The following is a 12,687-nucleotide window of genomic DNA, read 5'->3' on the forward strand; positions in this document are numbered from 1 at the left end:
CACTCAGGAGGAAAAATGGTAAATGGCAGAAACTTTTTATCTATCCGAGAGAAATTTGCCCTTAACGAAGTTTCACCAACATAGGCCGAAATGAGAATAAGGAATATAGTAGATGTTTCCCCACTACAGGAATATAGTCACTTTGAAAACCACCTTTTATTCTCTACTAAGATTATATTCTTTAATTAATTTGTGTGAAGATGCTTTGTCACTTGTGAACTGATGTTAATTGCTGACCGTGGCATTCATTTGTTTTGAATGTTATTTGGCCAAATAAAATGTTGATAACTTAGTATTGGTTCCCCAAGTTTTAAAAATATTACTTATCTATAAGACAAAGCGTGGATACTGCTATTTCAAACAATTCCATTTTTATGCCTTGATTATAGAGTAGATTCTCCAGATAAGGGTTGGAGAGTTTATTATCCAGAGACCCAAGAGAATGCTGGAATGAAACAAGCTTAAATTGGTCTTAAGACAAAATAAAATTAACTTAAGACAGTGTCTATAGCATAGTACAAAGACTGTACTGGGTCTTTAATGAATGTAACCTGTGAGGGAGAAAAAAGGAATCCTGATAAATAACTATCTTTGATAACAAGGTCCCCAAGATAACTTATTCTTTCCTATTGATTAATTGTTCTGAAAGATCACATCATTTTCAACTTCATATGCTGATGTCTGGGTTCTTAGTCAACCAGGAAAATACCAAAAATTATGCCTCTAATTTATTTGGGAGGAATTATGAAATATCTAGTCTAATTGCATTTGATATAGCCTTTCCTTTGGGAAAAAAAATGTATTTTTTAAAGGATTAAAATAAAAAAGCATAAGTAAGCATAAGTATTAATATAGCATTTATATTAATGTTCTCATCAAATAACTTAATCCCAGTTCATAGTTGTATTAGCTTGGGGTGCCAGAACAAAATACTGTAGACTGGGGTTCTTAAACAACAGAAGTTTATTTTCTCATAGTTCTAGAGGCTGTCAGTATGTTCAGGTTTTGGCGAGAGATCTCTTCCTGGTTGCAGAAAGCTGCTTTCCTGCTGTGTCCTCACAGGGCAGAGAGGGAGAGAGACAGCATGCTCTCTGGTATCTCTTTTTTTTTTTTTTCCAACTGATCAAGATATTTATTTGATTTCAACAAGTCACAGACCCAGTATTAGGCAATTCTGAATGGCACTCATATCTCTCTTCTAGAAAACACCTAGCTTATGCATGAGACAGATGAAAGTTTAAAAAACTTAAAAATTTTTATATTTATTTCAGTGGATTTCAAAATCCAGGGGCGCCTGGGTGGCTCAGTCGGTTGAGCGTCCGACTTCGGCTCAGGTCACGATCTCGCGGTCCGTGAGTTCGAGCCCCGCGTCAGGCTCTGGGCTGATGGCTCAGAGCCTGGAGCCTGCTTCCGATTTTGTGTCTCCCTCTCTCTCTGCCCCTCCCCCGTTCATGCTGTGTCTCTCTCTGTCTCAAAAATAAATAAATGTTAAAAAAAATTAAAAAAAAAAATCCAAATGTGCATCTTAACAAATAAAAAATTCCATATTCAGTAAGGGCTTGAAAATTATTATATAAGCTTTAACATATATAGTCAAAATAAAGAAAAACTATTTAGCTTTATTTTAAAGTAACTTGTATATTTGGGAGATGATTTTCACAAACATTTACATACTAATACCAACAATAACTTAGCTCTTTATAAGGACACTAATCCCATCAAGAAAGCCCTGCCCTCAGGACCTCCTCTAAACCTAATTATCTCCTGGAGTCCCCATCTCCAGATACCATCACGTGGGGTATATGAATTTTTGAAGGAGACACAACTTAGTCCTCAGAAATCGTGGTTTTGAAATGCACCCAGTTCACTTCATTGTGGACATTCGTTCTTTCATTTAGTAAACTCTTACTGAATGCCTGTTGTTTCTAGCTATTTTGCCACACCCTGAGAGTAAAAGAGCAGAGAGGCATAAGTCAGCACCTGGTGTAAGTTTTTCACAATCAAGTAGTGCAAATGGACTTATTTTAAAAACAAAAGAAGAAAAGAAAAAGAAATGGCAGTGCAGTAGAAGTGCAAACTACAGGCATAAATGCAGTAGCAGTGCCAAAGAAGAGAGGGCTTAATAGTTTGAATCAGGAAGGGCTTCCTGGAGGAAGAAAGATACGATCTGGGTGTTTTGAAAGATGAGTCTGAATTTTTTCAGGTAGATAAAAGTGTGAAAGACATTCCAGGCCCAGGAAAGGTAAGCATAAAAGCACAACATCATATATTAAATTCTACTGACCTTGATTAGTATCTACTATATGGAACTGTATTCATCTCTGCTTTTCAGAAGCTGAATTTACAGCAACAAAAAACTAATAAGTATATTGAACAGAATACAATAGATAATTGTTGGTTAACATTTTTAATTGTGTAAGACAGAACTTTTTTAATTGGAGCTTTTATTATAAAAAGTGACTCTAGAAAATAAATTATTAGGTTATAATAAAAGGCCTTATAGGGTTGCCTGGATGGCTTAGTCAGTTGAGTGTTGGGCTCTTGATTTTGGCTCAGGTCATGATCCCAAGGATCACAGGGATTGAGCCCTGTGTTAGACTCCGCGCTGAACTTTGAGTCTGCTTAAGATTCTTTCTCTCTGCCCCTCTCCCCTGCTCGCTTGTGTGTGTGCTGTCTCTCTCTCCCTCAAAAGAAAAAAAAAAAAAAGTCTTATAGATTTGGCAAATACAGTACTATGAGGCAATATTGAGGAAAAAAAAAACAAGTAGCTAAAAGTTGGAGGTAAATAAATTAATCTTTAATTGAGCCCCAGTGGACAGTTTAAAGCAATGATTTTCAACTCTAGCATCGCTTTAGGTTTACCCGAGTAGCTGTCAAAAATACTGATGCCAGGACCCCAGCTGCAGAGACTCTGAGGGAATTGGTCTAGGAAACAATTCATTATTTAACAGTTTTGAGTCTGTGAACAAGGATCTAGAGCCTCTTGGTTTAAAGAGATTTAAATCACGAGTACACGTTTTTACTGACGTATCATTTCTAAAAATACACCACAGATTTTGTGTTATTTTAGGCACTGTTGTGCCATTATTTTTCACAATTCATTCTCTACTTATTTTTTAGTTTTTAAATGCAAAACGTATGTGAGATACTATTGTGAATACAAAGAGAAAATATCTCTATTCTCAAGGGGCTCGCGGTTATTGGGGAAGATAAGGCAGCACAAATGACTGTCATATGGGCAAGTGTATCTTGATACAAAGGAAAGAGGAAGGAGAGGCCATTTCCTGGTGGCACTAAATGAATTGATTTTATGGCCAAAGAGCTATTTATTTCTGTTGTAAACAAAATGTGGTCTGTATCTTTCTAACCTTCCTCTAGTGGTGATATCATGCTTCATCTGAGCCTTTGCAATTTTTCTAATAACAGGGATTATTTACTTAACTCTTTCAATATTTAGATGTTAAAAAAGTATTTTTTTTCTAATATTGTGCTGCCTTTTATTTCTGTTTGAATACTACTGCAAACAACTTCTGTTTGTCCAGATTTACAATCAGGCTAATCAAATCCCATGTTCGAGGGCTGGCATAATAGCTAGTCAGGCAGTCTTCTTTCTGAAAATATGACAACCATAAATGCTTATAATCCATAAAACATGAGAAACTCAATACTCCATGTGTGTTTTTCCTCATTTTTGGTTCAGAGGAATGATCAGAAAAGCTGTACTTTTTCATAGGGCTTTTAAAATGGTATTTGGAAAAGATCTTTAAACCCACTATCAGCAAGGAGGAAGGTCTGTAATGGCTACTGGTATTGACCTTGTTACTATGGAAACACCTTTTTAGTCGTTGTGTTTTAAAAATAAAACACACGATTCAATTTCCTTTTTCATAACTCATAAGGCTATAAATTCTGCTTTTTGATATGATTTCAAATATCTTATAGTCCAATGACTTTCAGTTCTCTTTGGAAATAATGTTCATTTTTATTGCATTTTCCAACCTTTTGCTTTCTAAAAACTGAGGTGGCAAGGCAATTTAATTGCTTTCTAGAAAGTGTGCTAGTATCAAAATGCAATGACAGTTCTTCCTTTTTTTTTTTTTTCAAACTACCATTGGAGGCATTATCACTATGAAAACCTTCATTCTGTGCCTCATTAATATTCCATTGTTTACATTCAGAATGGAAATGATAGCATGCAGTCCAAATTTACAACTATTTTCTCTTCATATAACATCTCTTTTATAGCAGTTTAATCATTAGTGTGGTGTTCCAAACATAATTCCAAAGAGTGTGTCCATACTTTCAACAGGCTTTTATGCATATGAAATGTGCCTTCCTCAAGGATCTTAATATGTATTAGTTTCTTTGCCCCTTATCCATTCTGATCCTAAAATTCTACAATTTGATGCTATACATAAAGAGGACCTGGAGGGGATTAAAGGAAGGATTAGAAAAAATGGGTAAAGACAGAGGAATAGTGCATTTTTGAAAAAGGCAATGATTAGTTCTGTCAAATACGAGCCATCGATTTTTTATGACTAAATTATTATCCTTTTTTGTTGCAAGTGACAGCAACCACAGAATCCTAACTGCTTGAAGCAAAAGAGAATTTATTGTCTCACATAACTACAAAGTTCAAAGGTATTCCCGTTATTAGATTTGATTGTATTTAGCAGTTTAATCAATGAAATCAGACACAGTTTCTCTTTTCCCACTTCTTGGCTTTGCTTCCTGTTTTGGCTCCAGTTTCTGAAAGGCTGTCTCCTCATTGTGACAAGATGGCAGTAGCAGAACCAGCCTACATCCATTCAAGTCCCAGTCCATGAAAAGAGAATGAGGTTTCTCTTTTAGGTTACCTCCAACCTTACTTCCACTGTTAGTTCTGATTGCCTCTAATGGGGACTGGTGATGATCCCAAACTCTATCATCATAGCCTGTGTTGACTTGCTCGTGTTTGTTACATGCCTACCCTTAATGCTAAGGATAGGGTCACTCCCACTAAAGCACATGGATTGAGAGTAGAGGAAAAAGAGGTCCCAAAAGAAGTCAAGGCAATGATGCCAGGAGAAGAGGGAGTAGCCACTGTATGATACAAGCTACGGATGTCCACCTCAGGTGACAGGAGGTTACTGGTAACCATTAGGAACATCAGTCAAATGATATTAGTGGACATCAGGTTAGAGAAAAGTAAGATGCAAGTGAATGGTAGGGAAGTGAATTGGGCAAATACATACCCACCTCTTTTTGTTTTTTAAGAGCATCAATGAATGAAAGTAACATGGCAAAACAGTAGCTTGAGACAGGAAGAACTCTAACAGATACATTTTTGTTTTTACAATGGGAGATATTGAGCATGTTACAGGTCAAGCCAAAAAATGGAACCAAGTCCCCCAGGAGATCTTGAAAAGTTGGAATTTAAAATATAGAGTAATCCCTGACGAGGAACTGGGATGCGTCTTCCTCTTGAAACAATAAGATCAAGTATGGAGAGTAAAATATGGATACATTCTGAAGACCAGAGAAGGGCATTTGAATGTGCATGCCCATATTTTTTCAGAGATGAGATTATTATCTGAAAGTGTGGTAGACAAAGGTATGTTCAGAACATGAATATTTTAGTTGGTTATATTTAGAAGTTTCACCATGGAAAGTAAGAAGGGATCCGTGCATAGGAATGAAATAATCACACTATATGTTAAATTATCTTTATTCATATTTTATGTTTTCTTGTGTATTTTATCCCTTTCCCACAACTGCAAGCTCCATGAGAACAGGATTGCATTAGCTCTTTTCACATCATATACCCATGACTCAGCACAGAACCTAACACAGAATTAGAATTGCAGCAAAAGAGTGTTGAATGATCAGTGGAATAAATGAATGAAACTTTGTGCCTTCTGCTTTTAATTGCTTCAATTTGGAGATTAACTATAATTTTGAAGTAATGAGACAGTAAAAATTATCATGAGACAATAAAAATTTCATGCAAAAACATTCCCTGTCAAAGAAAAATTTACTAAGCCTACTTCCATGCCAGCAAAATTAGCTAACTGATTTACTAAAATACCATTTGATTCCAAGTTCTGCAGCAGTGTTAGAACTGGTACATTTTGCCAGACAGATTGCTCACATGAAGCAACAAGTAGATCCATCGTTTGACTTGAGTCTACATGAAAATAGGAAAAAACAGCTGCAAGACAATGTATTCTCAGGAAAGATTCATCCAGTCACTGTGCTAGCAGAGCTGGAGAAACCGCTTAGGCTACTCGGTGTTAAGAATGTATTCTACTCATCATCAATTATTTTTTTAAATGGCTGCCGTAGTGAGTTTTTCACCTGTCTGTTATTTCCAGTGAGAAGCCAGACTGGCATGTGGTGTGATTCACAAACAAAGGGCAAAAATAGAGTAGTCTGTTCTTCCAGTCGACAAGCATTTATGAAAAGTCTAGTTAATGTCAGTCTCTCTTCTAGGTGTTGAGGCTATAAAGATGAAGAAAGGACAGTCCCTGACCTTAAATACCTATAGTTTATGGATGGCAACAACAGACATTTGAAAGATAATTTCAATATAATGATAAGTAGAATTATGGGAAAGAACTTAGAAATAGAGACAGGGCCCTTAGCCCAACCTGGGCAGGCAGGTAATAATATTTCAAGATAAAAGAATATATGATCTCCTGCTTGAAAAAAAATGTACTAATGTTAGTTGGGTCAAAAAGGAAAATGGGGAGAGGTTGGAAGCTACTATTGGCCGAAGTGTGTGAGGCCCAGACATGTGATGTCTTTAACATGTGATGTGTAGAATGGCAGAAGCAGTTCAAGGTTAAGAGGGATACTGCCATTGGTTTGGGAACTATCAAAGGAAAATAAAGTGCTGCCCTTGAGAATTTTCCCAAAAACTCTATCTTGCTTTAAATCATTCCTCAAATATATATTTTATCACAGTTTTAACAACAGCCATGTCTCCATGTTACCTTAAGAGATCCTTAAGGTAACCTCATGTTACCTCATTTGAAAAATTACTGAAGACAGTGCTTTCCTAATCCACTGACCCCCATTCTCCCATCTCCACCACCTACGTAGCCCTCTGTGTTTAGGAAGTAACTAGACTTTGGTGATTCTGAGCTGAGAGTTTGACTAGGCTATGCAAATAAATGACCATAGACAGGCTGGCAGAAACCAACATGGAAGGAAAGCTTCATGTGTAGTGTTAAGAAATTTGAATTTGTTGTTTAGCTGATGGGGCATTGGAGGTTCTTCAGCAGGAGAGCAACTGCAGCAAGTCTCCCTATCAATGGACTAATCTTACAGCAGAGGTGAGTATAGATAGAGGTACAAAGACTCGGAAGGAGTCTATCTATAGCAAGCATCCAGGCAAAAGACAAAAAGGCTGGTAGAAGTGAAGAAGAGGAAGAAGAAGAGATTGATGTCAGAGTGTCCAGCTTGGACAACCGGACTGTTAGATGGTCTAGAACTCACCACCAAAAGGAGAAAATGGGAGAGTCAGTTCAGTCAGTAAGCATTCGCTTACCAGGTCAGTTTTTTAGGATATAAGTCTGTGAAGATCAATATAGCACAGTTCCTTTCTGCAGGTCTCACATAACTCATTGGGGAGTGAGGTAGGGAAGACAAATACATAAAAGATAACCTCAATAGACTATTTCATAGAATTATGAGCATGGTGTTATGGAAACACAGAGGAAGGACGCTTGCTTCTTTTAAGTTGTTAACTCAGGAAGCAGGTCTGGGAAAATCATAGGAAACGTTTAATATTTTAATATCTTGATTTTGAGTAGCTCTTGGAATGGGGAAGAAAATGAAGGAGTAGAAGTCATTCAGTGTTTTGGAAATGCAGGTTGAGTTTAGGGAGAGTCTGGTATGGCAAAGATTGTACAGGAACAATGTGTAAGGTGAAGAATGGCGTAACCCAAGTGGAACCCACTGGAAACAATTATCTGGAGCTCACATCTGAAATTACCTTTATTTTAATATGAACCCACGTTATATTTTAATTTAAAAACATTTCATGAAAAACAAAGTAGAGAACCCAGACAACACTCATAATACTAACAAGTTTTCATTTTACCCAAAAGTTCAGTCTGTCCCCTCCCACCCACTCTCTGCCCTTTCAGTCCCAACTCACAAAAACAGTTAACACCAACTTGTGAAGAGTTCACAGAGGAATTAGAGCCAATAGTGGGAAAGAAGAAATAAGTAGGTGATAGAATAAGAATCAAAAGTGATTGGCGTCCCAAATGGAAAACAAGAAGTATTTGTGATATTAATGGTACCACGTTGTGCAAACTTTCATATAATTCATATAAAAAATAAAAATTATATTTTGGCAAAAAAAATCAGCATAATGTTTTATGTAAATTTTAGTTCAAGATCAGCTTGGTGTAAAATTTGTTTTTTTAAAAAAGGATCAGCTTTGATGTTTAGAGTGATTCCCAAGAACTTTCCTGAACAGCTTTGTGTGTCCACATAGACCACAATTGTTTACAGAAGAGAATCAGAAGAAATGTGAGCTGGGAGCAAGGAGGTGGCAGAGAGCTGTCAGCTGATGCCCAAGCTGGGGAAATGGGCAGACCTGCCTATATCATTAATAGCTTGTGGTGTGACGGGAAATGTGGAGCCTTTGTTTGTGTGCCTGCCAGAGCACTTAACTCTCAGATGTGTCTGGCTGACAAGGTTAATATGTAAGGATCTCTCAACAGAAAAGCAGGCTCTGCCGAGATTGTATGATTGTATGCCTATGTGTAGCCGAAAAGAGTTTGGGCAGGTACCACAGAGAGGTATCATGTTTGATCCTCTCGATCAGAGGTGTGATGTGCTCAGGATCAGAAGCAATCCCCTTGAAGCTTGTTTTCATTAAGTCTGTGAAGACTAGAGATACATTGGATAGGACCGGCTTTCTGCTGCTTTGCCTTATAAATGCTTAGCTGTTGTGAAGATAAGGTGGAGCTTGCCTTTCAAAATAGGATGAAATGTCTGAATCCAAGAATCCAAGTGGAAATGATGTTGCAAAGTGAATTTATGTCCCTGAACCTCCCCACTCCCATCCCCCTCCACACATACAAAACGTTTCTAAAAAGAATATAATTAAGCATCTGACTGGATTTTTTTCTTTTTTCGGAATAAGAGAAGCTGTCATTGTTTTGAAAGTAATTTGCTGTACCAAGGTTGCAAATTGCCATAAGCCAGTCTCTATTTGTGTTAATAAAAAAATATATTAAAACACTTGAAGCATTATGTCTTGAATCCTCTGAACCTGATGGTAAGCCTCCATTATGTTGCCATGATCCATTTGAAACTTTGTAAGACATTTTATAGGATCCTGCTTCTTCCCAGTACTGCTGTTATTTGGTTTTATTTTTTCTCAAAAGAATACATTCATATATTTTTACAAAATCAAATATTACAAATGGCTTTTAATGAAATAGAGAAACCTTTTTACCAAATCCTTTTCTATTTCATCTCTATCTTTTAACATTTACATCTTTACCTCTGCATAATGTGCTTGTAACTGTCATTTCTGGATTCTCACTCTTTGCCTATATAGTAGATGAAGATTTATCTCTCTCAAATTATCTTTCCTTTTGACCATATCCTAATACATGGAGATATAACACCATGTTCAAAATTAGTTATATTTCTATTCTTGTATACTTTTCCCCCCCAGAATTAATACTTGCTTTTGATTGTGTTTCTAACCAGATTTAGCTGGACGTCCAAGTTAGCTTTTTTTTTTTTTTTCTTTTGGTAAGGCTTTGAGTTTTTTGAGGCAGTTTTAGGTTCACAGCAAAGAAGAAGGTACAGAGATTTTCTATATACCCACTAACCACACACATGTGTGGCCTCTCTTTGTCCACACCCCCCATCAGAGTAGTACATTGGTTACAATTGATGGAACCAGATTAGTACATCATAATCATCAAGGCCTGTAGTTTCTATCAGAGTTCACTTTTGGTGTTGTACATTCTGTGGATTTGCACAAATGTATAGTCTCATGTACACATCGTATTATCACGCAGAGTATTTTCACTGCCCCCCAAATCCTCTGTGCTCCACCTATTCACCCCTTCCCCTAACCTTCCAACACCAAACAACCACTGATCTTTTTTGTCTCCATAGTTTTGCCTTTTCCATAATGAAATATAGAATCATACAATATGTATACAGCCTTTTCAGATTGGCTTCTTTCACTTATCAATATGCATTTTGGATTTTTCCATGCCTTTTCATGGGTTGGTGGCTCATTTCTTTTTAGCACTGAGTAATCTTCTATTGTTTGGATGTTCCACAATTTATCTGCTCACCTACTGAAGGACATCTTGGTTGCTTTCAAGTTGTGGCAGTTATGAACAAAGCTGGTACAAACATCGTGTGCAGGTTTTGTATGAACAGAAGTTTGCAAATCCTTTGGGTAAATAACACATAACTCAATTGTTGGGTTGAATATTTCGAGTATGTTAGTTTTGTAAGAAGCCATCAAACTGTCTTCCGAAGTGGCTGCGTGATTTTGCATTCCCTCCAGCAATGAACGAGTCCCTGTTGCTCCACATCCTCACCAGCATTTGGGGTTGTCAGTGTTCTGGATTTTGGCCATTCTGGTGAATGTGTTGCGGTGTCTCATTATCGTTTTAATTTGCATTTCCTTGATGATATATGATGTGGTGCATCTTTTCATATACTTATTTACCATCTGTATGTATTCTTTGGTGAGGTGTCTGTTAAGCTCTATGGCCCATTTTTAATTGGATTGTTTGTATTCTTGAGTTTTAAGTGTTCTTTGTGTGTTTTGGATAACAGTATTTCATGAGATGTGTCTTTTGCAAATATTTTTTCCTAGTTTAGCTTTTGATTTTGATCATTTTGTTACTCTTTCTTCAAATGCTCAAACATGTTAGATAATCTACCGATTTATTTATTTATTTTTTCCTGGAGACCTCCCACTCAGAGCCTTCTAGCCTTCCACCCTGTTGTTCCTTTCTGAATGGATTGATTTCTGTTTGCAGCCCCACTGTCATCCTCTTTTTTGTGTTAGATGCCTTATATCCAGGATCTCATATCTTTCATTTTTCTTTATTTTCTCCATTTTCCAGGGCATCCCACATAGCTTTCTGTTGTCTCTGAGTCTTACACACACACAAGTTTTGCAAAAGGAATCAATTCTTTTTCATCATTAGCTCTCTCTCTGTGGTTGTTACTTCTTCCATTCTCAGCAGCTAACCACGTAAGCATCTGCTTTCTTGTTCTCAAAATGTCTTCTCCACTGATGTCTCTTTTCCATTATCCCCTCCCCCATGAATTTATTCCCATTTTAAATTCCTTTAATATCATTTTCATAAGGTCTGAGGGGAGAAAGAAAGTATATTTCCTTTTTTGTGGGGCTTGCAACTATGCCATGAAGGGAGTAGACCTTACCATACAGGTGTACAGGTAGGGGATGGTTAGAAAGTCCCATCTCGAAATGTATCCAGTTACTGGATTATCTAATCCCCTTCCCTATCTCTTAGTTTACAGCTGCTATTATGCTGTTCCTGATCAAGAGATTAGGAAATAAAAGAAAGAACAACTATCGTACGTATTGGCAATTAACTTATAGCTTTGGGAAGAGATAGCTGTGAAAACCAATGACTAAACTAGGATTTTATCTTGTTTTACTGGGTATTTCTCTAGCACCCAAAATTGGGAATTGATTATTTCTGCCTGTCATTTATGCATTCAGCAAAAGTTACTGTGTATTCAATATGGTAAAAATTGTGAGAGATCTATTTCCTATTGCTTCCAAAAACTATTACACACACACACACACACACACACACACACACACACACACACGCCTCGAGTTTATAATATGTGTAAGGCCATTTCACCTTTTTAAAACAAAATGCAGGTCCCCCTACGTAATTCCACAAAGTGAAACTTAAGTTTCCTGTTCAGGTAGGTAGCCTCTGACTGTCTCTAAGAAGGTAGTGGTAAGTGTTCAAGAAATAAACTTAAATGTCACTGTACTTCTATTTTCTCAATGCCAATGATAAAATATAACTATATTCTTTTATAATCTTTGTGGTAAAATACAAAAGGAAGAACTTTTAGTAATATGGACAGAATAAACCCTTTCTATAATTTGAAATTGAAATAACAAAAAAATAATAAGAATAATCCTTAATTTGTGTATGTGTTCATGCGTGCATGTATGTGTAGATAGAAGCTTTAAAATGCAAAAGGTTAATTTTTAACTGTTTTTTTCTTCTTTTAAGCGATTAGTCTATTATCCAGTGATTAAATAATCAGGCAGTTTGCCTCTCTACTCATCTTAGATGTCACATATCTTCAGGTTTAATGAATGCCCTCTTTTATTCAAACGTTTAATTATCTTCCATTGGTGGTAGTCTCCACACCACGGTAGCAAAATTTATCATATCGACACAGAGCCCCAGCTCAGCTGGGGAGACTGATGGCTGCGCTAAGATATAAACCCTGGAGTAAGGTGAGCAGCTCCACGTACCCTGAGATTGTCTAAAATGGCCTTAGACAGCTGGAAGGTGCACCAGTTTGACAGATGCAGTTGTGCAGAATATCAGTATATGGGACAGAATACTGAATATTTACTGTGAATATCCAAAGCATAAATGAGCCTTTTCATCTTTTTCATCATTATCAACCAAATGGCTGCCTATT

At 36.8% G+C, this 12,687-nt stretch overlaps 1 protein-coding gene across 2 annotated transcripts in view; it reads left to right on the forward strand.

Annotated features, from left to right (window-relative positions):
- SLC38A11 (solute carrier family 38 member 11) overlaps positions 1-12,687 on the forward strand; it is a 56,261-nt gene that overhangs the window by 19,189 nt on the left and 24,385 nt on the right. The gene's annotated exons all lie outside the window — the stretch shown is intronic.

This window comes from Panthera pardus, unplaced genomic scaffold (assembly GCF_024362965.1).
Source record: "Panthera pardus isolate Hobbes unplaced genomic scaffold, ASM2436296v1 HiC_scaffold_10, whole genome shotgun sequence".
In the NCBI taxonomy this organism is placed as follows: domain Eukaryota; kingdom Metazoa; phylum Chordata; class Mammalia; order Carnivora; family Felidae; genus Panthera; species Panthera pardus.